Here is a 27,513-nt window from a genome sequence, read left to right as displayed (position 1 = left end):
TAACATTCTGTTTACTGGTAGGCTATGAGTCAGTGCTAGGTCTGAAGTTTTCTCCAATCCCTTGATTAAAATTAATCGTCTTCTCAGTACTTCCAAAGCTCTTTGTTTATGACTCATGCAGGCAGATTAACCATTTTAGGTTTTGCATTACTGTTACTTAGGTTCTGGTCTTCCTTCTTCACTAGACTGCAAAGTCCTCTAGGACAGAAATCTTGTTTTACTCCAACTTCATGGTATGCAAAGTACCTTACAAACAGCAAATGTGCAGCAAACATTGGTTAAATAAAACTGAACTTGAGTCCATAGGAGTACGAGATGATTTTTTTTCCTCTGCTACCAAAAGGATATTTATGGATGACAAAGCCCAACTTTGCCAATTCTACTGTTGTCTAACAGAAGGAATGGCTACGATATATAAAAACATGGTGGGTAAACGTTTTGAGATATTATCTTTTTCTCTTCCGATAACTTCCCACAAGTCTTTCTGGGTTTTGGATGACAAAATGTCTAATGCAAGAAGGAATTTTAAAGGATAGATGGATTATTTTGCAATAAACTAGCACACAAAAAATAACCCTCACCAAATATCCTTATTGAAAGACCTCTGAGTTAATGGTGGGGGAGAAAGGGTAAGCTAAATAGAGAAGTCTATGTGTTCCCAAAGCAGAGGGAAACTATACACTGTAGTGCTGCTGGGAAGGCCACAAGACCCAAGAAGGAAATAGCTATGGGGCACACAAGACAGATAGCCCCATATGCAGTCTGGAAAAAAAAATTCCATGCCAGAATCATGGCTCAGAACAGCAGAGTATCCCTGGATCTCAAGGGAACCAGGCAGATGGGGATAACGAATGTTTCAGTGAAAATCAATGTGGACAAGTGACTAAAAAACAGATTGCTTCCCTCCCCCACCTGCATTCCCCACCCTTCCCTCTACCTGGCCTGTGTGATATCCTGGACCTAAAGTTGTAATATGACTAAGGAAGAAATCCTAAAAGTTTAGGTGGTTAAGGTACCCATCGGTGGTGTAATGTAGGTTCTGTGTAAGAAATTACGTCAAATTATAGAAAAGAAGCCACAATTTGTTACTTAGACAATTGTATTTATGGACTGAGATTCATACTTGTTTCAGAAATTCCACTGTTGAATCTTAATACCTCTAAACAAATATAAGGAATGAGGAGGTAGTTGAACCAACAGTTTACTTTGAAATGAAAAGAGAGAAATAATTCAACACCATTCACTAAGTTTCTCATCTCTCAACCTTAAACTCTAAAGTCAATAGAATTTAGCCCCAGATTATCAGTGTCAAAATATGCCCCCATTTGGAGTTAGGTGAAAGTTTCTAAGATAAATAAAAATGAATTCCGGATACTACTATTTGCAAGTTCATGCTGACTCATGAGAGTGGCTTGTAGGAAACAGTTTCCAATTCAATGGAAAGGGTGAGGCTGTTTATAATACAAGCCTGAAGTTCAGAGAGGGAGTCATGACATTGCTTTGTCAGGCAGTAGCTGTATCATTCCCTTCATGATGAGACAACATGATAAGGATATTTGGGGTTGACTTTTTTGGTATCACCTCTTGAAGACCCAAGAGAATCATATAATGAATATAGTAATAACAAATCCTTTCTATTCTCTTTAAGCATGCTATCTCCACACTTATTCATTGGTAGAGGTCCCTCTTCCTATCTTCTATTTCACTATTTCATACAAAAAGTGTGACCAACAATTTTAGTCCCCACATACGCAATCAGAGAAATACTCTTTTGTCTCTGAGGACCCTCCTCCTGTGCTCTCTCTTATCTCCTTAACTCCAATCTAAATTCTTTATCATGGCAAATGATGCTATTTCTTACCCCTCTTCCTGCTTTATTTCCAAACCCAACCATCTCTTTTTACTGTGGGCAGCAGTTGTGTTGAATAACATCCATTCCTTAATCATGCCATGTGTTTCTCACCTTTTCATATGCATCTTGCTTTGTCTGCAACTTCCTACCTCTATTCCTTAGCAGTCTTGCAACCCAGAAAGGCTAACTAAAACATCTCCTGTATGTATCCCTTACTTTCTCCTCTCCCACTCCAGCTAGAATTGTTTACTTTCTTTGTGTGCCCTACTGTACCACACAAATCATTCATTCATTTTTCTCATTGAACACTTATTAAATAACATTTATTATGTGCCAGACACTGTGCTAGGTGCTGTCATGCTGAGGGAGGCGATTCATGCTCTCAATGACAACGAAAACTAGTTATATGTGTAGTTTAGACATGAGCTTAATTCCTTACTGTCCTTCTCACTCTATTATATTAAGGATCACTGAGACTGATACCATGTTTGTATTTTACTTTTTTCATTGTTGGGTCACCAGTACCACACATGGGGCCTGGGACCTAGTAGGCATTAAATAGATGTGCTGATTTCAAATTTCCCTTTTGCCATAAATAACAAAGTGGAGTACCTTGAGGGTTTCTTCTTTAAAAAGTTACATTTTTTTTCTTTGCTTTAAATGTTATTATTTATTTATAAAAAGCTTGCAGAGGAGATGGTTTATATTAATAGCAAAGGTAATAACTAATAGTTAATAAAGCAAAACTATGTACCAAGCCTTGTTCTGAGTACTTTATATATCTTACACCTGTCAAAAAAGTTACATTTTTAAATTAAAAAAAAAAAAACTAGTGTATACTATAAAATTTAAGCAATACAGAGAAGAAGACTCAACAATTTCCTCACCACGGTAATCTCCCCACATTAATCGAGTTAACAATATTGTTTTACTCTCTTCTCTATCCCTCATACGAAGCTATACAAATATATATATGTATAAAATACATATATGGGTTCTATTTGCATATTTTATAAAAATGTATCACATATTTTCATGAGGGAAATCTATCTGCAGTATTTTTGTAATATCTTTGGGTAAGTTTTAAACTATAGACTCAATTTCTTAAATAAATATAGGGATATTTAGGTTATCATTTTTAAATGAGTTTTGGTAGTTTGTGTCTTTTAAAAATTGTGATCATTTCACTTAGGTGTTGAATTTATTAGCATAAAATTGTTCTTCATTTTTTTTTTTTTTTTGCGGTACACAGGCCTCTCACTGTTGTGGCCTCTCCTGTTGCGGAGCACAGGCTCCGGACGCGCAGGCTCAGCGGCCATGGCTCACAGGCCCAGCCACTCTGCAGCATGTGGGATCTTCCCGGACCGGGACACGAACCTGTGTCCCCTGCATCGGCAGGCGGACTCTCAATCACTGTGCCACCAGGGAAGCCCTGTTCTCCATATTTTCACATAGCTCCCTATCCTATGTAAAGTTTGATTGTGTTCCTCAAAAAATTAAAAACAGAATTACCATATGACCTAGCAATTCCACTTCTGGGTATATACCTAAAAGATTGAAAGTAGGGTCTTAAAGAGATATTTGTACACCCATGTTTATAGCAGCATTATTCATGAAAACAACTTAAGTGTCCATCAGTGGATGAATAGTTAAGGAAAATGTGGTATATACATACAATGGAATATTACTCAGCCTTAAAAAGGAAGGAAATTCTGACCCATGCTACAATATGGATGAACATTGAGGACATTATGCTAAGTGAAATAAGACAGTCACAAAAAGACAAATACTGTATGATTCTACTTATACGAGGTACTTAGAGCAGTCAAAATCATAAAGACAGAAAGTAGGACGGTAGTTTCCGGAGGTTGAGGAGAGGGAAGAATGGGGAATTATTAATGGGTATAGGGTTTCAGTTTTACAAGATGAACAAAGTTACAGGAATGGGTGGTGGTGATGGTTGCTCAACGATGTGAATGTATTTAATACCTGTACACTTAAAAATGTACAGTTAAAAACAGTTAAGATGGTAAATTTTATGTTACTTAAAAATGAACTGTACACTTAAAAATGGCTAAAATAGTAAATTTTATGTTACACGTATTTTATCACCATAAATTTTTAAAAAAAATTATCAACACCTGGGAGCCAGGAACTGCCTTTATTTTTAAGCTTTGTATTCACAAACCTAGAAAAATGTCTAGGACATTGTAGTACCTTGAAAAGCACTAGTAGTCACAAATAGTCAACCATCTTCAAGATACCAATAGACATTTTCTCTATCAAAAGCCACATTAAAGGGCTTCCCTGGTGGCGTAGTGGTTGAGAGTCCGCCTGCTGATGCAGGGGACACGGGTTTGTGCCCCGGTCTGGGAAGATCCCACATGCTGCAGAGCGGCTGGGCCTGTGAGCCATGGCCACTGAGCCTGTGTGTCCAGAGCCTGTGCTCCGCAATGGGAGAGGCCATAACAGTGAGAGGCCCATGTACCGCAAAAATAAACAAACAAAAACAAAAACAAAAATGCCAAATTAAAGTCCTAAATCAGAAAAGGTGGGGGTGGGGATGCAGCAGTAGAAATGGGGGGAGCAGGAGATGCTCATAATGGTAGTGACCTGTACTCTTCCAGGTGACAGGTTTAAAATTTTAATTTACTCTTATTTATGTGGGAAATCCTATATAGTAACCAGGGGGAAATACTATTCTTTCTAGTAAGACAAGCAAACAGCAACATCAGGAGGACCCCTTTGAGGCCAACCAATACACCTCACATCAAAGCCTGAAATATCAGAGAGTGTCTGGTGCCTGGAAATCAAACAGCGCCCAAGTTATGACAGAGATAAGCATTCTCATAGTGGCAGGTGATCCACGAAGGCAACCAAGGAGAATCCACACACTGTGTTTATGGGCAAACATCAGAACTGAATAGACTTTTAAGGAGGAGAATACAGAAAAAAAATTTTTTAATCTACAACATAAAAAATACTGAAAATATAACACTCGATAATGCAGAAGAGAAACTATATATGTGTGTGCACATATATACATAGGTACAAAAATATGTATGTATATGTGTATTTTCCCATATAAATATAGATATTTACTATGGAGAAATGAACCGATTTAAAAAATGATAGTTAGTTATTGACAGTTATTGTTCAACAGAGTTCTAAATATTTAATGTATATTGTTTCTTACAATTCACATAAAAATTATGATATCATTCCCATCTTACAAAAGGTTGGTAACATGCTCACAGCCATCTGGCTTTGTAAAAGGCAAAGCTGGGGTTCAAACTCAGGTAGCCTGATTCCAGAGTTTGAGCTCTTAGCAAAGTTGAAAACAATTGTCATATGCTCTCAATTAAATTCTAAGATAATGAATTATAATAGAAGAGTTAAAATGAGATAATATAAAAGGAGTCAGTAGAAAAATATTAGCTGAAAAATTGGCAGACTCTAACAAAAATCTTAAAGTTTTGTGAGGTAAGGAAACGTTATAAGGACTTTTAAAGCAGCAGAATTAAAATTAGCATTTGAAAAAACAAAGCATAGCATCAAATTCTCAGAAATATGTGAAATACAGGAAAAACAAAACTTAAAAAGAAAAAATGTTCTGAGTCTATAAATAAAAGAAAACATGAAAACTATAAGAGAGAATTTGTTAGTTATGAAGTCTGGAAAATGGAGAATTCACACACAACACATAAATACGTAACATCCACCTCCATACCAGCTGAACTAGATGTATACAACCAGACCTTGCACTGTACCAGCGTAATTTCAATTCTCAAGCATAAAATTTTTGAGATACTCTGAGCATTTTGCAACAGAATTTGTTAGTAAATATTTTGAAGCAAAGGAATTTAAACTTATGAACAGTTGTGAACAGTTAAAATGGAAATCTAAACATGCATATTGAGTTTGTGTCTTCACGTTTGCAGGACTCATTTTTATATAGATTTCTATGTATGAATTTTCTATAGATTAAATATGTGCTAGGCACTATTCTAAAAACTTTCAATGTATTATCTCATTAATTTCTCACAAACCCCTCCATTGATGGATGAGGAAACTAAGAGTAGGAAGGTTAAATAACGTGTCAAAGATCATAGTTAGTAAGTGGTAAAGTCAGAATTCTAAAAGACCAGGTAGTGAGCATCTAAAGGCTGCCTTATGAACATTAGATTAAAATCAATACTTTTATTCTAGCTCTCTTTGACAAACAGTAACAATACTTAGTATAGGCAAAGGGTCTTGTTCCTTTCATAGCACTTTCACATATTTTATCTCATTTAATACTCAGACTATTTTTCTGGATGGACTGTTGCTATCACTATTTTATAAATAAATAAATCGAGGCCCAGAGAAGTTTAAATGACTTTTCTAAGGAGAGGAAACAAGCCTAGGTCTTCTCATATCCCAAATATCATCCAATCCTTTATGCCACCAGTGTCCTTTGTCATAATTCACCCAGAGCAGCCTAGATCAGATCAGCAAACATGTGAGAAAAAGTATTCAAATTGATGCCAGGAGACTATTGGGTTGACGATGATCTGATTGGTACAACTGACCTGCCACATTTTCAGCTCATTATATAGCCACCCAAGTTTTAGAAATTGAATCTTGGGACCATGATCAGGAAATTCAATTTCGGGAACTTTTAAGGGTAGTCTTTTCTGTAAACTCCCTTCATTTGAACCATCTGTTTCCACCATGATCTGGACTGACACCAATGCATGAGTCATCTAGAACTTTTGTCCATGAGGTCCAATAGTACAGGGGGAAATACTGTTTTGTAATGTGATGCCTCTAGTCAAGGGAGTTATTTTTTAGCCTCAAAGGTGTTGAGGAAGGGAGGGAGGAAGGGAGGAAGGAAGAAAGGAAGCAAAGAAGGAAGGAAGGAAAGAAGGAAAAAAAGGTGGGGAGGGAAGAAAGGAAAAATAAAAGGAAGAGAACCCATTTCCTACCCTGCTGTGACCACTGGGGAACTGATGGTTTTAAAACATGTCTCCATGCCCTTCCTCTTGAGGGAAAAGCATACACACAAGGGAGATTTTAAATAGAAGCGGCTGAATATTACCTTGAGTCCATCCCTGTAGGAACGCTTCCCTTATTCCAAAAGAACTCTTGCATTTTTCAGTTCAATATTGTTTTTCAACTCTATCTGAGAATTTGAAACGTTGGGGTTTGTTTTTCAATGGACTATTTTGTATGCTTATATCCACTCTGAGGTCTGTGCTGGTCAGCCAACATTTGCACACTTTCAGTCAACTGAAGCTCTCTTGTGTACTTCAGTCCTTGGGTTGCTTCAAGCCTGCTTTGTGCTGGCTGCTGAACATACAGAGTTGTAGGTTATGAATTCCACAGCTTATTTTGAAACTTGCCCCTGAGACCATCTCTTCAACGGCCCTTCGGTCGGAGACACAAAGATTTTAATCTCTAATATTTCTCTATCAAAATAGTTTATATTATCATTAGATTTCCACTTTCCTTCCAGAGCAATATCATCTATGAGTTTTTATTAGACGTGTGTGGCCAAAGGAATCTGGGCCAGAGTAATTAAATGAAGAAGATGAAACATTTTATCGACAGCAATATGTTATTGAGTGAAGAGGGGCATTTTAGAAGTAAAGATTTTTTTTTCCCCCACAAGTGACACATTGCCATCTGTTCTTATTTCACACAAATCAGTACTGAGGGAGCAACATGAAAGAGGAAACTGGGTCAACATTTACATTTCCAGTCAGGTTAGATCTTGCTTTGTCAATTTCTTTGGACTGGAAATCTAAAGGTTAAAAGATTATTTCAGGCATGGGGTAAGCCAGCCAAGCAATGGATCCTTCTAGGTAGCCCCATGAAACTGTGAGACCCAAATAGAGAAAAAAAATAATACGGAAGGAGTAATGTTTTCTGGGATCTAAGTCTGCCCTTAAATTTATGAGACCAAAAGGATAATAAAATTCACTTGAACTTGCCATTGTTAAATCTCTGTGTTCAGCCCTTATTTTCTAACTGTACTTGGTCCAAATATGTGCCTCTAGGTTAGGTAGTGGCTTGCGAGGTTATCCATCTGACTGGTGGCCTAGAAACGTTGAGTTCTTAAAAAGAGAAATCTCAAAGCACAGGTAATGCCTGAAATACACTGTCTCTGCATTTCTTTACTCTCAAGATGACTAAAATTTCGCAAAATCATGAGACTGAATTGTTGAGTTTGTGGTCAAGTGAGACCAAAAGAAAATAGGAAACTTCGTCTATCCTACAAGAATATCTTAGAAGATTCTGAGGCAGGACAAGCTCTTCCTGCTGACTCAGCTGTGTGTGTGTGTGCACGCACAAGCATGCCTGTACACATGTGTTTTGGGAGTGACACTAAGCTTGAATCTCCTTCCTTATTGCTCATTCATTCTTGGGCTTAATGGATACCTAAGCATTATCCAAAATCTCCTTCATTCTATTAATTTCATTTTTACATGTTAAAAATAATTTGGTGTTGATAACATACTTTTTGTTTCATTTTGTTTTTCAAATCTTCTTCTTTATGGCCCAAACCTGTTTAAATGTTTTGCTTAACACTCACATGAGGATGTTTGGGGTGGATGTGAGTGAACAGACAATATATAGTTTGTTTATTTCATTCACATCCCTGCTAAAATTCTTCAATGTCTTCTCATTGTCCTTTGGGTTAAATACAAGTACTTTATCTTGATGTAAACTATATGTTCAGTCTCTTAAGACTTTCCCCATTTTAGGGTTTTCTTCCACATTTATTACTTGCAATCACGTATTCTTCAGTTAAGTGTTGTGTTCTCAAAATGTCTATTAGGCCAGTTTTTAATTTTTTTTAATATTTTTGCTGATATTTTTTCTAAAAATTACTTATAAAGGGTTACTAAAATCTCCAACTATCATGCTCCATATATTTTGAAGCTCTTTTATTAGGTGCATACACATTTAGGTTTTTTGTAACTTCTTGACTATTACTCTTTCATCATTACGAAATATCCCTTTTTATCTCTGGTAATATTCCTTTCCATATTTTTTGTCCAATATTAATTTAGCTACACTAACTTTCTTGTGCTTATTGTTGTTATCACTTCCATTTTAACTTACATGTATGTTATATTTAAAATGTGTTTCTAGTAAGCAGCACATAGTTGGGTTTGGTTCTTCTATCCAATTTTATCCAATCACTATATAATTGCATCTCTGACCATTTCTCCTACGCAAAGTGAACAAGCAGATACTCTGTGCACTGGGAGGATTCCCCTTCACCACTGTCCACCAGGGATCCCTGGAAGAGGCTGTAGTGCTGCAGCTGTCCACTCTTGGGTAGTGCCTGCATAATGTACCAGACCACCTGTAAACCAGATTCAAGACTTCTCTTCCTCTGCCAACTGATTACGTGAGGCCATAGTTGCAGGCTGAGAGAGAGAATGTAGTGAAGCAGGAGTGGGGACCATGGGCATTTGGGCCACACCTTCATATAACTTACTTGTGCCTTCAGGGCCTGCTCAGGACACTTCCATTTGATGGTGGAGCATTGCCATGCACACCCAACTTTATAGTTTGGTGGGTCAGATAATAATCAGTTCATGATGGCAGCTCAGGCTGCATGGTAACTTGGTGGCACATGGTTAAGCATTTGGTCTCCACTAAGGCACAGCAGGAGGCCAAGACTATTTCTTAAGAAGAAAGTAGTTATCTGCAGATGATGGCAGGGCCTTGTTCCAAAATTCTAAAGGCCTGTGTGGTGTGATTCACGTGTAGGGGCCTACCAAAGGGTCCAACCACCATCCCTGCCTCCCACTGCCACTTCAAGCATCATTGGATCTGTTGGATCACACAGCCCAAGTGGCAGAGTATCCTGCACAGCAACATGAACCTGGTGCAGAGGCTTCTCTTTTTCTGGGCCCCACACAAACCCAGAAGCTTTTTTTTTTTTTTTTTTTTTTGCGGTACGCGGGCCTCTCACTGTTGTGGCCTCTCCCGCTGCAGAGCACAGGCTCCGGACACGCAGGCTCAGCGGCCATGGCTCACGGGCCCAGCCGCTCCGCGGCATGTGGAATCTTCCCGGACCGGGGCACGAACCCGTGTCCCCTGCATCGGCAGGCGGACTCTCAACCACTGCGCCACCAGGGAAGCCCCCCAGCAGCTTTTAGGGTCACTTGGTAAATAGGCTGAAGTAACACACCTAAATGGCAAGTGTGTTGACTCTAAAATCCAAAGAGGCTCACTAGGCATTGTGCCTTTCTCTGGGTTGTAGGAGGCGCCAGACACAATATCTTGTCCTTCACATCAGAAGGAATATCAACATGCCCCCCACCATGGATCACCAGAAATTTCACTGTAGTGGAAGCCCCTGAATTTTAGTCAGATGCATTTCTCTTTTCTGACACACAAATGCCTTCCCAACAAATCTAGAGTAGCTGTTAGTTCTTGCTCACTAGGTCCAGTTAGCATAGTGCCATCAATGTAATGGACCAGTGTTATATCTTGTGGAAGGGAAAGGTGATCAAGATCCCTGCAAAGTAAATTATGATGTATGACTGGAGAGTTGATACACCCCTGAGGTAGGACAGTGAAGGTATATTACTGGCCTTGCCAGCTGAAAGCAAACTGCTTCTGGTGGGCTTTATGGACAGGATATATTTCTCTTCTGGAAACACCCTCACAGACACACCTAGAAATAATGTCTAATCTGAACATCCCATGGTCAGTCAAGTTAATACATAAAATTAACCGTCACAACAGGTTCTAGAGAGTAGAACACGGACATCTTTAGAGGGGAGTAGCTGTCACAATGGGATTGACATACAATCTATATATGGCTTTGCCTTGCTTGCTTACAACACTTCACACAGCACAACTATCCAAGGCCTCAGAATATCTTAGCCATTGACATGGGATTCTTTCCAACATCATTTCAAATTAAGGTAGCCACCTTACAGTCAAAGAATTGTGAGAGTGGGCATATAAACACAGGATCCATTCATCCTACCATACGTTGCACTATCCAGAAGCAGAAGCTACTGGCCTGATAGAGTGATGAAATAACCCCTGAAGGAGCAGCTGAAGCTTCGCTTTGGAGATGAGGTAGTGCAGAGATGGAGCTCTATCCTTCATAGAGCAGTACCCATCTTAACCAACACTGTATTGCTGTGTCAGCAACAGAATATACGGGTCTGGGGGCAAGGGAGTGCCAACATTCACTTTCACTTCTCTCTGTTACTCTAAGTTCTGTGGGTCTAGAACTTTTGGATCACAAAGAAAATAGGATTCCACCAGGTGACACAGAAAGAGTCCCAGTAAATAAAAATTTTTGACTATTACCTGATTACTTCGGGATATTTGTGCCAGCAGACCAGGAAGCAAAGAAAATAGCTGCTGCATTGGCATAGGTAATTGACCGTGATCATGATGGAGAAGTGGAAGCGTTCTTCATAAAGAGGGCAAAGACAAATAAGTATCTATAGCACTTAGGTGAAACACTGGTGGGTTCATGGTATTCCCTGGCCCAGTAACAATTTGAAATGTATAAGCACATCAACCATGGTGTTTTGGGGTGCAGTAAATAGGAAGTCAGGACTCTCAGGGATGAGGATATGAGTAAACTCAATAGGCAAGATATCCAGACCAACAGAAGTCCTAGATGAGGAAGATGGCAATTTAGAATGGGTGATAAAGGAGGGATGTAATGAGTAGTAGCCGTTACGGCCTAAGGATCAACTGTAGCAGTACAGTTTGGAATTTGTCCCAGTAAGTCTTCTCTTGAAAAACTTCCTAGAATTGTGACCAAAAACTAGCTCAAAGAAGCTGAGCCTGGATGGAGTGAACTTACTGTGAAAAGTAGTAAATCTGAGTGGTGGAAGTGGTGAACTAGAATTGATGCTGTTGGTGCCCCATTCTGATCCCCCATTAATAGCCTGTACACTATTCCCTATTGTTGAATTGACTGATGACAACTCACAGCTCTCCCCTTTGCTACAGATTTGCCTTCAGCCAAATGAAGATACCTTGCCCAGGAGGCGCTGCTGCCCACTTCTACATCCCTGAATTCAGAGCTTGCCTATGATTGACTGGCATGGAAGACCAAAAATTGGCCCCCTGCTCTCAAAGTGGGAACAATTCTGTAGTGCAATCTTTTTCCAAAACGTGCCCCTGTGATCAGACTGAAACTAGTCTCCATCTGAGACTGTATCCTTGCTTTGTTTTCCCCCTGCTCTATGCTGCTTCTATCACCTTTCTCCTGAGAGAGGTTCCCAATAAATTAACTGAATAAAAATCCATGTATTAGCTTCTGCTTCTGGGGAGCCTGAACTAAGACATTCAATATCAGATTATTAAATAATATGTATATGTTTATATTTAACATACATGTACATTAAGCAAGATATGTTTATATATCTTTTATTCCCCACTTACCAATCCTGGCAGGCAAGCTATGTTCTTCCTTATCTTTGTAGTCTTTTTATAACCCCTTGCATTATACGACGAACATAGTAGGCCTTCAATAAACACTTCTGGATATAAAGACAGAAGCAAGCTAACCATGTGATGATCTTCTCTCAGCAAAGTACCCAATTATGACAGTTCTGAGCTATATTCCTCCTAAATAAATTTTAAATATATTTTATAATGGAAAGTTGGCTAATAAAAGACAAGCTCAAAAATATAACACTGAACTGTCATGGTCTCAATTTCTCACCGAACAGCATCATTTTTATTGTTGTTTCCAAAATGAGATCATCTTTCTCTTCTGCTTTCACATTAACTAGATTTGTTCAAAGATCTGATGTTAATGTCATCAGTCTGGCCTACTACATGAGTTCTGCTAACTGAGTTTTAAAATATAGCCATTAGCATGCCATGGAGGAAGATTTGATCTCATCATGCTATAAATCACTTGTTTCTCTGAGAAGATTGGAAATATGACAGGCAGCTATGCTTTATCAATGTTTTCATTTATACATTATATCTTTCCCACTTCAAAGTTTGCAGAAGGGAAGTGAGATAATGTGATTAGGTAGCTAAGCATATTCAACGTTCTGAAAACTAGGTCATTTTTGAGATTAAGTGATGGATTAAAAGGATTTAGAAAGGTGGTAAATTTTTGATTTGCATATTTCTCTAAAGAGTCTTGACTCGTGTCAACTCTCCCTCCCACCTTTTACAGAGCAGGAAGCCAAAGCACTACATCTAGCAGTTTAGTAGTTGCAAATTACTCTTGCCTGTTTTTTTTTTTTTGACCTTGAGCAAATTATCAGTATTTCCACACTAGATTTATTTTCCATAATCCATCAACTGCATTGCTTTGGGGGCACTGGAAGTGAGACAGGAGAGTGCTAATGTGACAGATGAGGACTGGAATAATTAAATAGTGCTCAGCATAAGGCTACTATACATCTCTTTGACCAAGCATCTTTTGAAAATGCCTGAAATGCCAATTAAATAAAGACTGCTTAGTGGTGAGCATTGTTCAATGCCACTCTTCCTTTTGGCATTTTTGGCCTTATCAATGGCCAAAAAGATAAATTAATAGCCTTCTACCAGATGGGTGAACATAATTTATTCTATTTGGTTCTGTAGTTCACCTAGTGTTTTATTGTATGAACAGTACATATTATATACATGCAAAAGTTTGAGAACTGGATAATTTTAAGAATCTGAAATATGCAAAAAGTTGAAATAAATATTCTTCTACTCACTTATTCATTCATTCATTCATTCAATAAACCATCTCATGTTTAGTGAAGAGAGGCACATAGATGACTATAATAGAATGAGTACATGTAATAATAGATATAAGCTTATGATGCACACAAGGAGGCATAAAGAAAGGACACCTAACCCAAGGGGCTGATATGAGGAAAGTCTCCCTGGCAGAGATGATGCCAGCAGCTATATCTTGGTGAATAAATTAGAGTCAGCCAGGCAAAGGGTAAAATGAAGAATAGTCTGGGTAGGCTGAGATATGGTGAGATAGATCAAGAAAACGGACTTTAAGAAGAGAGAAAAACACAAGTGAAACTGGTGGGACAGGCCTAGATGAAGACTTTTAGAAAGAAATTAAAAATAAAGTGCTATTTTTAAAAATGACACAAGATATGCATTCATGCTGAGATTAAAATAGCTTCTTTCTAGATTTTCTAATGGCAAAATTCTGGATATATTTACCCAAACTCATCTTTTATCATTTGGGGGATGTGGAATGGGATGGGTGTAGGCTTGATTTATTTTTCTGGGACCCTAATTCCTAGGGGAATAATACAGCAAATCAGCAGGGTAGAAGGCAGCTAGCATGATGTGGATGTGAAGTGAGTCCAAGGGTTTGGCAAGTCCACACCATGAATGTATTCTGGTTAATAGGCCAAGGATTTTGACTTTATGGATGACAGGAGGAAGTCAATGATAATTTAGAAATTATAAGCAGAAAAGAGATATGAGACATTGATGATATAAAGTCCTGATATACTACTCATTTAATGTTTTTTGAGTTCTATGTAATAGTCATGAGAGATTAGGTGAGGACAGAATAAACCTACATCAGTTCCATAATCTTGTGTCTTAACACAAGCAGAGGTTTCTATTTTTTATTATTTTGAACATAATGCTTTTTTTCTCTAATGAAGTAGGTTTTTATTAATACAAAGATGTCAAAAGGCAGTTTCCTATTGATGGTCAATAAAAATGAATAAATCAAGAAATATTTATTCAGAGTCTACAATGGGCCTGGTACTGTGCTTTCTTCTGGGTAAATGCCAGTGAATATATCATGAAACATCTGTTATAAAGAACTTAATGCAAATATTTTATAAGATAAAACTAAAGCCTGAACCCATGTGGTTTGATTATTTCACTAAATAATTGCTTGATCTTACATTAAAGGACAATTTCATAATGTTTTTAAAAATCCTATCTAAACAATTATAAATTTGATAATATTCAAAAGTATTATTTGTACTTATAATTTAAAAGTTTGAAACACCTATAGCTACCTGAAAACAGACAAACTATAAATATGGCTTTTAACTGACTTTTGAGGACTATCAATCAACATCAACCACTTCACCTGAAAAAAGAAAAATTGCATAATTGACCAGACAAATTAGTTTTTCATATAAATTGTGGCTGAGGGAGGAGAGTAAAATATCTCAGGGACATTACTTATGTTGAAACATCAGTACTTAATTACAAAGCCAGATGAAATCAATCACATGACCCTATTAAATCTATAAACTTTACCATTTACAATTGGAAACTACACATAGAAACTATATACAAAATTATTAAATACATATTTTAAATTACAAAAGGCATACATTCTAGCTGTAAAAAGTCAAACAGTATTGGAGTGTATAATTTGAAAAGTGAAATTCCTCATTTTCCTTCCTCTCCTTCCGAAGTCCCACATGGGATATTACCACTGTTTCCTGCTTAGAGTGATTCTTCCTGTTTTTATTCTCTACATTTGCAAATAAATGCAGTTGCAAAATTTTAAGTACATGAGGTCATGCTATGCATTCTTTTCTGTATCTTGCTTTGATTCACACAACATGTACTTGAAAAACTTTTCATGTCAGTACCAATAGATGTACCTTTTCCCTTATAATGATTGCAAAGTATTTAAGTCTTTATGATTGCAAGGCATTTACTCATAGAGATACATGATAACTTAAAATATTTGCTCTTTTGATAAGTTTTTATCTAACAGCTTTTTATAAATTACAAACAGTGTTGTAATGATCATCTTTACATGTATTATATCAGAAGTGCAAACAGTTCGCTAGGATAAAATTGTTGGAGTAAAACCCATACATCCTTTTAATGTTTTAAATTTGTTAAATTGAAAAAAATATTTCTTCCAATATATGACATGTCACTTTTCATTTCCCCACAACATTGCCAAGACTGAGTTTTACAAATCTTAAAGATTTTACCTAATCTTATGAAAGAAATATAGTATTGCCCATATGCTATTTGAAAGAATTGCCCATATGCTATTTTCTTAACTTTCTAGTTAACATTTCTATGTTATTCATTGAAATCAAGTGAGCAAAGGCACTTTTGCCTCTAATATTAGATATAATTACAGACAAAAGACTCCACTACTACACAGAGATCTATGCCTTCTTCCAAATTATAACACATAGAATATGCTAAAAAATAACTATATACCCACATACTTGTTTTGTACTAAAATTTAACTTGAAAAGGAATATTTTATTATTCTAAAAAGTCCTTATTTTGCATAGAAAGTCATCATCATGCTGTAAATTTATATACAGCTTCTTGATTAATCAAGTCTTACAAGAAAAGTTTGCTGATTCAGACAGGAATAGGAGTAGAGATACAGATTTGCCTCCTCTGGAAAGAGCTGTTACTGTGAATGTTACTTCTATACATGCTATTGAGTAATATAAAAGTTACACTTTATTCTACAAGTGGGTTTTTACTTAAAACAATAAACCAACCTTAACAATATTTTATTGTATTTGGAAACAAAAACCAATGTAAAAAAGATCACTTAAGCTCCATGATTTTACCTCCTTGTTAAATCTATCATATTCTGTATAACTGCATGCTAATGTCCACAGAAAGTTAGAGAAGCAAAGTTATGTAGAAGACCAAGTCATGTAGATATTACCATCATAAAATATAATAATTTGTTAACCTGAGGGAGTTACCTAAATCTTCCCTGGAATAAAATGGTAAAATAATATTAATCATGATCCTGATCATCATCAGCCCATGACTGAAGCAGGAGGCCAAAATCTAACAGATACTTTAAGCCAGTATAATTGGAATTCTGAACTTCTAAATGACACATGGTACAAGGTAATTACAGATTTATATAAAAGAGTTTTACCATTTATGATTATTTTTCCTATTCCTTAAGTTTCCCATTTGTTTTCATTTCTGGGTTGTACATGAGCAAGCTAATGTAGCTAAAACTACATTTAAAATATAAGAATTTGAAAGACAATTATACATATGAAAATTCATTAACAAGTTTCATGAAAGATACAAGTATTCTTAGTAGAAGGAGGCCATATGTTTCCTTTACAACAGGAAAGATGGTTTATACTAATCATGACTCATGAAGTCAAATAATGATTCTCAATGGTTGTTGTAGTTAGCTATTTGGTGCTATTTAAATAGCCACAGTCAAAATACTAACTTACTGTAGAAATGGGGAACACATACCATTCATTCAAAAACTTTTATTCAACATCAATTTGTCAATGTATTGACTTCCTTTTTTTATATTTAAAGTTATTTTAAATAATTTGCTCTTGGATTAAACTATTCAAAATTTACAAATCTGAAGTTTCCCTTCAATGACCTTCATGGGTTTAATAACCCTCCTTTGCAGGCTTTCCACCATGACCTTATTTTTATAAACATTTTACTGCTAAGTAGAATCCTCATTATCTGCATCTTCATTAATCTCTCCTTGCCCCCAAAGAGACCCCAAGTGCAATCTGGTTCTCTTCTAGGACTCTTCACAATTTACACAGATTGTTTCTACCTCTTCTCAAATCCTCCTTCATATTCACCATTCTCTTTGCCTAATAACCAGCTGCCGTAGAGACTAATTGTTGTGCCTCTTGCTTGTACAGCGCTCTAATCTTATTTTATGGAACAATTCTCAAATGTTGATTACTCTATAGGGATGGGTGAGTGGGAGGTACAAACTATTGGGTGTAAGATAGGCTACAAGGGTGTATTGTACAACATGGGGAATATAGCCAATATTTTGTAATAACTGTAATTGGAGTGTAACCTTTAAAATTGTATAAAAAATTAAAAATAGGTGAAGGGGATTAAGGGGTATAAACTTTCTCTTATAAAAATGAATGTCATGAAGATGTAATATACAGCATAAAAAATATAGTCAATAACACTGTACTAACTTTGTATGGTGACAGATGGTTTCTAGACTTATCATGGTGATCATTTTGTAATGTATTTAAATGTCAAATCACTATGTTGTACACCTGAAACTAACATAATATTGTACATCAACTATATTTCAACTTAAAAAGTCAATGGGTTTAATATTTAAAAATAAATAAATTAATTCATTTTTAAAAATGTTGATTACTCTAGAGAGTTTTCCATTCTAAGATCTGAAATATACTCTACTTAGTAAGACAGTAGCTATAAAACAAATGTTTTGAAAAATAAAAACTGTGGTACACATGGAGTGGTGATTGAGAAGCCTAAAATGTTTTCATTAAAAAAGAATGATGACTGCCATATTGAGAAAGATGAGTTGATTTTATTTTTTCTTCTGTTTTAGGCCTTCATGTTTTCTATGTAATTGGTTATTGTTAAGAATTTAAAGAGTTTTGAATTCAGATAATTTCTACTCTGTCACTTACTACTTTGGGCAAATTGCCAAATGTTTCTAATCTGTTTTTCATTTGTTACATCAGAATGATAATACTTTTATGGTTTCGGAGAGGAAAACTTTGAGCACCGTCTGTGGTACAGAATAATAGTCATTCAGTAGCAGCTACTATTATAGTACTTGGACCAAGAACTAAGTACCAACAACTCCAGGCTACTGAGCAGTTTCCTCAGAGTCCAAGGAGGAAAGAATCCAATTTCTGATGTAAAGGAGAAAATGTTTTTAACAGTTTGTAAGATAAAAATTCTTGCAGTAGCAACTCTTTACAGATACACCCTAAGAAATGTAAAAGATGTATAGAGAATATTATTTATTTTAGCTTTATTTCCATAGTACACTTGCCTGTTGAGATGTCTATACTATTTTAGTCAAATGAGAAATTTCAGTTTGATATCAGATTCTCATGACAAAGTAATTATAATAAATTTGGAAATAGGAGAGAGAGTTCAAAATATCCACACAGAAAATGTGATTTAAAAGGACTCAAATATCTTCTCACTAAATTATCAAAATGAAAAAAATAAAATGTAGTTGGCATAATAATTTTTTTTTTTTTCAGTACGCGGGCCTCTCACTGTTGTGGCCTCTCCCGTTGTGGAGCACAGGCTCCAGACACGCAGGCTCAGCCGCCATGGCTCATGGGCCCAGCCGCTCCATGGCATGTGGGATCTTCCCGGACCGGGGCACGAACCCATGTCCCCTGCATCGGCAGGCGGACTCTCAACCACTGCGCCACCAGGGAAGCCCGGCATAATAATTTTTATGAAGTAAAATTAGAAATTTACATGGAAGTATTTCTAATTTGTCTGAAATTTTCTTATTCTTTCAAGGTAATCTTACAGTGCTAGAGTAATACGTTCTTGCATCTTTATTAACATAATGGCACTTATCACATATTGCTTTTTTTCAAATTTATTATTTTGAACTGCCAGTTACTTCTTGCTATTTACTCTTTTCCAGCACATCTAACATTGAGTCAAGATGGTGTCATTTCACATGCAAGCTCTAACACCATTTAAGACCCTTTGACTGTTCTTCAAATAGCTACTTCCCTAGTGTGCAGAGGTGGTGGCAGAGATGGCAGCAAATGACAAGGTGTTGAAAATTCTGTTGCATGAATTAGCTCTTTATCTGTCAAGGTCTTTATATGAGACTGCAAAGCTAGTATGATTTAAATATGTTGAAAACATTTTATAAACAAAAATCAAAAAGAAGTTGATTCTTCCAGTAGGCTGACACCAGCCCTGGTTCCCCCTGGATACTGAAGGTAGCTACCCTGGGATTTAGTCCCACCAGTGGGCTAGAATCAGCCTTTCCCCCACCCACTGCTGCACAGCCAGTACACCAGGACCTGGCTTCATCCACCAGTGGGCTGGCAGCCACTGCACATGAGAGGGCCTGGCAGCCAACGGGTCTGAGGGTCAGCCTGGCCTACCAGTGCACCCACGGTACTCAGCCCTACCACAACAGAACCCCAAGCAACCCATGTAGGGGACTCCTAGAGCATATAGGTCTGGGGTCCACAGGGGAGTGTTCTGCTAGGCCCTATAGGATGTCTTCTACAAAAGGCTACTTCTCCAAGTTTGGGAAATGTAACTAACCAACCTACCTAATACATATAAACACAAAGAATTAGCAAAACGAGGGGACAGAGGAATATGTTCCAAATGAAAAAACAAGATAAAACCTCAGAAGAAGAGCTAAGTGAAGGGGAAATAAGCAACCTACTGATAAATAGTTCAAGGTAGTGATCCTAAAGATGCTCGACAAACCCAGGAGAAGAATATAGAAACACAATGAGAAGTTTAATAAAGAGTTAGAAAATATAAAGAAGAACCAAACAGAGCTGAAGAATACAATAACTGAAATAAAAATACACTACAAAGAATCAACAGTTGATTGGATGATACAGAGGAATGGATCAACAAACTGGAAGACAGAGTAGTAGAAATCACTGAAGCTGAACAGGAAAAAAAATAGGATAGTTTAAGGGACCTCTGGGACAACATCAAGAATACTAACATTCACATTTCACTTCCCAGAAGTAGAAGACAGAGAAAAAGGAGCAGAGAACTTATTTGAAAAATGATAGCTGAAACTCCCCTACCCTGGGAAAGGAAACAGACATCTAGGTTCAGGAAGCACAGAGACTCCTAAACAAGATGAACCCAGAGGTCCACACCAAGACATATTATTAAAATGGCAAATTAAAGATAGAGAGAGTCTTAAAAGCAGCAAGTGAAAAGCAACTAGTTACATACAAGGGAACTCCCATAAGACAATCAGCTGACTTTTCAGCAGAAACTTTATAGAACAGAAGGGGGGTGGCATGATATATTCAAAATGATAAAAGGAAAAAAACCTACATCCAATAATACTCTACCCAGCAAGGCTATCATTCATATTTGAAGGAGAGATAAAGGGTTTTACAAAGCAAAACCCAGAAGAGTTCAGCACCACTGAATCGGCTTTACCAGAAGTATTAAAAGAATATCTCTAAGTGGAAAGGACTATAAAAATATGAAAATTCCAAAAGTAAATATCTCTTTGGTAAAGGCAAACATGCAGTAAAGGTAGTAGAACAACCACTTATAAAGCTGGTAGGAAGGTTAAAAGACAAAATTATCTATATCCACAAAACAAAGAATGTAAAATATAATATCAAAAACATTGAACATGGAGGGGGTAAAAATGTAGGGTTGTTAGAATGCATTCAAACTTAAAAGATCATCAACTTAAAATGATCATATATATAGAGAGACATATATATAGAGAGACATATATATATTCATGATGTTATATATGAACCTCACTGTAACCACAAACCAAAAACCTATAATAGATACACACATACAAAAGAGAAAGGAATACAAACATAACACTTAAGATAGTCATCAAATTACAACGAAAGAGAGAAAAAAGAAGAAAAAAGGAACAAAAAAGAACTACCAATAAAGCTTAAAAAGAATGAACAAAATGGCAATAAGTTCATACCTATCAATAATTAATTTAAATGTAAATGGACTAAATGTTCCAATCAAAAGACACAGAGGGGCTGAATGGATTAAAAACGAAAATAACAAGAACCATATATATGCTGCATACAAAAGAATCACTTCAGATCTAAAGACACACACAGACTGAAAGTGAGGGGATGGAAAAAGATATTCCATGCAAATGGAAACAAAAAGAAAGCTAAGGGAGTAACACTTATACCAGACAAAATAGACTTTAAAACAAAGACTGTAACAAGAGAAAAAGAATGGCATTACATAATGATCAAAGGATGAATTTGAGAAGAAGATATAGCAATTCTAAATATATATGTACCCAACATAGGAGCACCTAAGTACAAAAAGAAAATATTAACAAACATAAAGTGAGAAATTGCCAGTAACACAATAATAGCAGAGAACTTTAACACCCCACTTACATCTATTGACAGGTTATCCAGACAGAAAATCAATAAGGAAACACTAGCTATAAATGACATATTGGACCAAATGGACTTAATGGATACATGTAAAACATTCCATCCAAAAGCAGGAGAACACACATTCTTTTTGAGTGCATATGAAACATTCTCCAGAACAGATCACATTCTAGGCCACAAGACAAGTCTCCATAAATTTAAAAACACTGAAATCATACCAAAAATCTTTTCTGACCACAAAGGTATGAGACTAAATCAACTTCAAGAAAAAGAAAGTGCAAAAATCACAAACACGTGGATGCTAAACCATATGCCACTAAACAACCAATGAGTCACTGAAGAAATCAAAGAGGAAATAAAAAATACCTGGAGATAAATGAAAAGGAAAATACAATATTCCAAAATCTATGGGATGAAGCAAAGTCAGTTTAAGAGCAATGTTTATAGAGATACAGGCCTACCTCAGGAAATAAGAAAAATCTTAAAAAAAAAAAAAACCTAACCTTACACCTAAAAGAACTAAAACAAGAAGAACAATCAAAACTGACATTTAGTAGAAGAAAATAAATAATAAAGATCAGAGCAGAAATAAATGAAATAGAGAGTAAAAATATAGTAGAAAAGATTGGTGAAACTAAGAGCTGGTTTTTTGAAAAGATAATACAAATTAATAAACCTTTAGCCAAGAAAAAAAAAAAGAGAGCGCCCACATAAAATCAGTAAAAAAAAGAGAAGTTACAACTGACACTAGAGGAATACAAAGGATCATAAGGGATTACTGTGAACAACTATATGCCAATAAAATGGACAACCTAGAAGAAATGGATCAACTCCTAGAAAAGTACAATCTCCCAAGACTGAATTAGGAAGAAATAGAAATATATGAACAGACCAATTACCAGCAATGAAACTGAATCAGTAATCAAAAAACTCCCAACAAACAAAAGTCCATAAACAGACAGCATCACCGGTGAATTCAACCAAACTTTTAAAGAAGTGTTAACACCTATACTTCTCAAACTATTCCAAAAATTTGTGTAGTAAGGGATGCCTTCTTTCTACAAGGCCAGCATCATCTTTATACCAAAACCAAACCAAGCTACTACAAAAAAGAAAATTACAGGCTAATATCACTGATGAGCATAGATGCAAAATGTTCAACAAAATATTAGTAAAGTGAATTCTACAATACCTTAAAAGGATCATATATCACGATCAAGCGGGATGTATCCCAGTGATGCAAGCATGGTTTGATATCCACAACTCAATCAATGTGATACACTACATTGACAAATTGAATAATAAGAACCATATTATCATCTCAATAGATGTGAAAAAGCTTTTGACAAAATTCAACATCCATTTATTATAAAAACTCTCAACAAAGTGGATATAGAGGCAACATTCCTCAACATAATAAAGGTCATATATGACAAACCTACAACCAACATCATACTCAACTGTAAAAAGCTGAAAGCATATTTTCTAAAATCAGGAATAAGACAAGGATGCCCACACTGACCACTTTTATTCAACATAGCATTGGAAGTCCTGGCCACAGTATAAGACAAGAAAAAGAAATAAAAGGAATTCAAACTAGAAAGAAAGAAGTAGAACTGTCACTGTTTGTAGATTACATGATATTATATATAGAAAATCTTAAAGATGACACAAAAAACTATTAAAACTCATCAATGAATTCAGTAAAGTTGCAGAATACAAAATTAACATATATAAATTTGTTGCATTTCTATACATAACAACGAACCATCAGAAAGAGAAATTAAGAAAACAATCCCACTTGTAACTGCATCAAAAAGAGTAGAAGGGCTTCCTTGGTGGCGCAGTGGTTGAGAGTCCGCCTGCCGATGCAGGGGACACGGGTTCGTGCCCCGGTCTGGGAGGATCCCACATGCCGCGGAGCGGCTTGGCCCATGAGCCATGGCCATTGAGCCTGCGTGTCCGGAGCCTGTGCTCCGCAACGGGAGAGGCCACAACAGTGAGAGGCCCACATACCGCAAAAAAAAAAAAAAAAAAAAAAAAAAAAAAAGAGTAGAATACCTAGGAATAAATCTAACCAAGGGGTAAAAGATGTGTGCTTGGAAAAGTATAAGACATTGATGAAAGAAACTGAAGATGACACAAATGGAAAGCTATACTGTGGGAGAATTAATTTTGCTAAAATGACCATATTACCCAAGTAATCTACAGATTCAGTGCAATCCCTATTAAAATACTAATGCCTTTTTGACAGAACTAGAACAAATCATTCTAAAATTTGTATGGAAACACAAAAGACCCCAAATAGCCAAAACAATGTTGAGAAAGAACAAAGCTGGAGTTAGCCAAAACAATGCTGAGAAAGAACAAGGCTGGAGTTATGATGTGTCCTGATTTCAAACTATACTACAAAGCTACAGTAATCAAAACAGTATGGTACTGGCACAAAAATAGACATATAAATAAATGAAATAGAATAGAGAACCCACAAATGAACCCACATTTATATGTTCAATTAATCTACAACAAAGGAGGCAAGAATACACAATGAGGAAAAGATAGCTTCTTAAATAAATAGTGTTGGAAAAACTGGACAGCTACTCACAAAAGAATCAAATTGGACTACTTTCCCACACCATATACCAAAATAAGCCCAAGTGATTACAAAATTAAATGTAAGACCTGAAACCATAAAACTCCAAGAAGAAAACACAGGCAGTACACTCTTTGCCATCGATCTTAGCAATATTTTTTTGGATACACCTCCTCAGACAAGGGAAACAAAAGCAAAAATAAACAAATGGGACTTTATTAAACTGAAAGGCTTTTGCACAAATGAAGGAAGCTATCAACAAAATGAAAAAAAAAAAGAAAAGGCAGCCTACTGAATGGGACAAGATATTTGCAAATGATTTATCGGATAAGGGGTTAATATGCAAATTGTACATATAACTCGACATCAAAAACAACCCAACCAAAAAATGGGCAGAGGACCTGAATAGTCATTCTTCCAAAGACATACAGAACACTAACAGACATGAAAAGATGCTCAACATCACTAATCATTGGGGGAATACAAATCAAACCACAGTGAGACACCACGTCACATCTCTCAGAATGGCTATCATCAAGAAGACAACAAATAACAAGTGCACTACTGGTTGGATTGTAAATTTGTGCAACCACTATAAAAAACAGTATGGTGGTTTCTCAAAATATTAAAAATACAACTACCATACCATCCAGCAATTTCTCTTATGGGTATTTACCTGAAGAAAACAAAAACACTAATTCAAAAAGATATATGAACTCCAATGTTTTTTGTAGCTTTATTTACAGTAGCCAATATATGGAAGCAACTATCTATAGACGAATGGATAAAGATGTGGTATATAAATACACACACACATATATATATACACACAATGAAATATTACTGAGACATTAAAAAAAAGAAAACCCATCTACTTGCAACAACATGGATGAATCTAGAGTGTATTATGCTAAGTGAAATAAGTCAGACAGAGAAAGACAAATACCATATGATCTCACTTACATGTGGAATCTAAAAAACAAGACAAACAAAAGAAAATGAAAATACACTCCTAGATACACACAATAAATGGGTTTATCCAAAGGGAGGAGTCTGGGACGTGGGTGATATAGGTGAAGGGGATTAAGAGGTACAAACCTCCAGTTATATATTAACTAAGTCATAGGGATGTAATATAAAGCATAAGGAATATGGTCAATAATATTGTAATAACTTTGTATGGGAACAGATAGTTGCTAGACGTATTGTGGTAATCATTTTATATTGTATGCAAGCGTCAAATCATTATGTAATACACCTAAAACTAATGTAATATTTGTATATAAACTACGTTTCAATTAAAAAAAAAAAGAAATCCCATACCCGTTAGCAGTCACTTCCATATGCCTTCCTCCCAGCCTCTGACATCCCAATAATCTGCTTTCTATCTCTTCCGTATATTTTATGTAAATGGAATCATACAAGAAAATAAAATAAATAGATAATAAAACAAAAATAAGTTGATTCTTGAGATCCATTTTGGCAACACATCTATGAATATTTTTGTGAATTTGATTTTTACTTCAATTACATAACGAAATAAAACTAAAATTTCACTTTAGTTTTCAATAGCCATGTAAATGTCTATATTATCCAATAATGCTTTGTATTAAATAATCACTTTGGCATTGCCTAAAAAATTTAGCTGAAAAATCTAGGGGAAAATTTCAGTAGGCTTCGTCAAATTAATACAACGCCCCCTATGGTAGGCAGAATTCTAAGATGACTTCCAATGACACTAGATCTTGTATAATCTCTCCTGAGTGTGTGTGGAAACTGCGGTTATTAGCAGATATAATTTCCATAGTTATTTTACATTATATGTCAAATGGGATTCTGCAGATGTAATTAAGTTTCCAAATCAATTGATCTTAAGATAGCAAGATTATCCAGGTAGACCTTATCTGATCACATTAGCCTTTTAAATCTGGGCCTCAAGGACAGAGATGGAGGAAGTCAGAGATTTAAAGCACAAGAAGAATTCAACATGTAATTGCTGATTTGAAGACAGAGGGGACCACATACCAAAGAATGAATGTGGGAGGCCTCTATGATCTGAAAGCAGCACTTGGATGACAGCCAGCAGGGAAACATGGACCTCAGCCTTAGAAATTGAAAAAACTGAATTATGCCAACAGCAAGAATGAACTTGAAAGCAGATTTTCCTAGAGAGCATCTACACAAGAAATCAGCCCTGTAACATCATCATGAGTTTAGCTTTGTGATACTCTGAAAATAGAACTACCTATATCATGTCATATTTCTGAACTACAGGGCTGTGAGGTGCTGTTTTACACTGTTAAATTTGAAGTACTTTATTACACAGCAATAGAAAACTAATATATCCCTTTTCCTCCAAAAAAAAAAGCTTGAGCTAATTAGCACTGAACATTCTAAATTAACTACTTGTTTAGTATGTTAAAAATCGTCTTTTTCTATTTTTTTGGGGGTAGCATCAATTTTGAGGAGTATTTTTTATTTTAATACCAGTTTAAAATTTTTTAACTTTTAGCTAATGTGGGAAACTTTTCTGAATGCTCATACATTATTCTCTTTTACATATTCAAGCCAGGTTTGAAATGTCATTGATGGGGATGAAGGTAGGAAGAAATATGGGCCATGAAAATTTCTGTTAAAAAAAAATCCAGGGCTTCCCTGGTGGCGCAGTGGTTGAGAGTCCACCTGCCGATGCAGGGGACACGGGTTCGTGCCCCGGTCCGGGAGGATCCCACATGCCGCAGAGCGGATGGGCCCGTGAGCCATGGCCGCTGAGCCTGCGCGTCCGGAGCCTGTGCTCCGCAACGGGAGAGGCCACAGCAGTGAGAGGCCCGCATACTGCAAAAAAAAAAAAAAAAAAAATCCAGATTGCAAAAGTAATAAAGCTACATAGCTTGCTGGGACACATCACATTAATGCTAAATTTAATTCAGAAGATGAGACAAAAAGCAAACAGGAATGTAATTAAAAGCAATTTAGGCAACAAGAAATCACAGGGAAGATTTTCCAGATTGGAAAAGGAATTTCATTGAGTATGATGCTTTTGAAGATACTATCTATCATCTTCTAAACAGGGGAGTTTCCAGAAAGAGGCTTCAGGGGGAAATACTGCTTAATTTACAATAAGCATTTTCATATTTATTTGATATAAAAAAAGAACGCTAGTATAGGGAACTAGAGTGCTTTGCTTTATTGGTTTCAGATGAAGTGAAATGAAAGATTAA

The sequence above is a fragment of the Hyperoodon ampullatus genome (assembly GCF_949752795.1).
Source record: "Hyperoodon ampullatus genome assembly, chromosome: 11".
Taxonomy (NCBI): domain Eukaryota; kingdom Metazoa; phylum Chordata; class Mammalia; order Artiodactyla; family Ziphiidae; genus Hyperoodon; species Hyperoodon ampullatus.
This window is presented reverse-complemented; position numbering follows the sequence as displayed.